The sequence below is a fragment of the Suncus etruscus genome, chromosome 14 (assembly GCF_024139225.1).
Source record: "Suncus etruscus isolate mSunEtr1 chromosome 14, mSunEtr1.pri.cur, whole genome shotgun sequence".
NCBI lineage: Eukaryota > Metazoa > Chordata > Mammalia > Eulipotyphla > Soricidae > Suncus > Suncus etruscus.
Window position 1 is genome coordinate 54,121,353 of NC_064861.1, and position 1,649 is coordinate 54,123,001.

The window sequence follows — 1,649 nt, forward strand, 5'->3', positions numbered from 1 at the left end:
TGCAATAAATTTTGTTTGATAGAAATAATAAATCTCTGAAAATTAGATTCTCTTTTGAAACAATGCCAATATATTTCTGTTTCTTATATTAATTAACAAATTATATTTAAAAACTTTGACATGTGTTCATTTTCTATCATTGAAGAAAATATTTATATCTGCATGATGCTTTAAACTTCTTTGTTAAATTCACTCTTCTTATAATTATTTTCTCAAAAATCTATTTTAGCCAGTGGATTACAAGCTCAGTGAAGGCAAGGACCACATTTGTCTTGTTTATTGCTGTGTCCCTAGGGCTTACTATAAAGAATTTAGAAGAGGCTCAGAAAATATCCTCATGGTTCTCTGAATTAGTAAATGCAAATGAATCAAAGATATTTCTGAGCAATCAAATTAGTCCTGGGGGAAAAAATTTTAGAGGTATTAAGAAAGCATCGAATGGCCTCATTAAATCAGAACATGTAAAGTGTTTACATGCAAAATTTATAATGAAAAAGACACAATTTAAAGAGCATTTTGAGCATCATTGCTGGGAAGAGACAGTGCTCTGGGTTTGTAGTCCTTGAATGGAAAAAGACAAGGGCTAGGCTATCATTGCAACTAGAAGCAGAAAAATTTTCAATCAGAATACAGAATCTTCTCAGACTTCTTGTAATCTAAGATTTTAAAAATCACCCATTTATTATCCTTTTTAAAATATTTATTTGTAATGATGAATATTATTAGTAAGCAGGTTCAAGTCTAAAATATTTGAATCTGTTAGACATCAAGAAGCCATTTTTAGTTCCCTTATGAACTGGTAAAATTAATTTAGTACCACAAAGATTGTTTGATAAAGGCTGGTAGTGATTTATGATATATCTTTTCTGATAGAATCTGTTTCTTATTAACATTGTCTAAGCTTTTAACACATATGATCTCAGTGAACATTGAAGCTTTACCATTTCCATGCTTTATCATATTAGTAACATAATGCTTAACTTGGGTCATTTATGTTCTGTGTATTTATAAAGACAGGGAAATATTTTATTGAAGTAATATATCTTTCTTTAGTAGAAAGCAAAATCAAGAATAACCCAAAAAGGGATTTTAAAATCTAGTTGTAAGTCCAATTAGGTATCAGAAAACCAACATTCACTGACCATTAAACTTAGAGTAAAGTGTTAAAATATCCCAAGATCATTCTAGCATTGTGATATCTTAACTAAATATTCTTGCTTTTAACATTTGCTATAGTAAGACCACACATGTGTCCCCTGGTCTACTTCTTTATCCACCTAGGTCTAGTCTTATAAACAGTAGTGATAAATAAAAAAAATGCTAACTTTAGAGCTGTAATATGATACCTCTTGGAAGACTATTGCATCTTACAGAAATTTATTAGCCATAAGAATCTCAGGGTTATTGTTGTTCTTCTGCATACCTCCTGATTACTTTCTTACTTTCTGTTATTTTTTTCTCTCAGTCCCCCAATGTTTATAAATTAATTATCTTTTCTAAGTGACAAATTTCTTTCTCAGTAAATTATATTGGGTAAAATTAAATCTCAGTGATTATCATTTAGATTTTTCTAATTCGTAATTTATGTCTAAAATTCAAATAAGGTATAAATGGTCAGCAATGAGAGATCTTCTTTGTCAGAGCTTTTC

General features: G+C 29.4%; 1 pseudogene; it reads left to right on the top strand.

The window, feature by feature from the left end:
* Window positions 1-1,202: 1,202 nt before the first annotated feature.
* LOC126029305 (uncharacterized) lies at window positions 1,203-1,310 on the top strand (annotated as a pseudogene).
* Window positions 1,311-1,649: the final 339 nt, after the last annotated feature.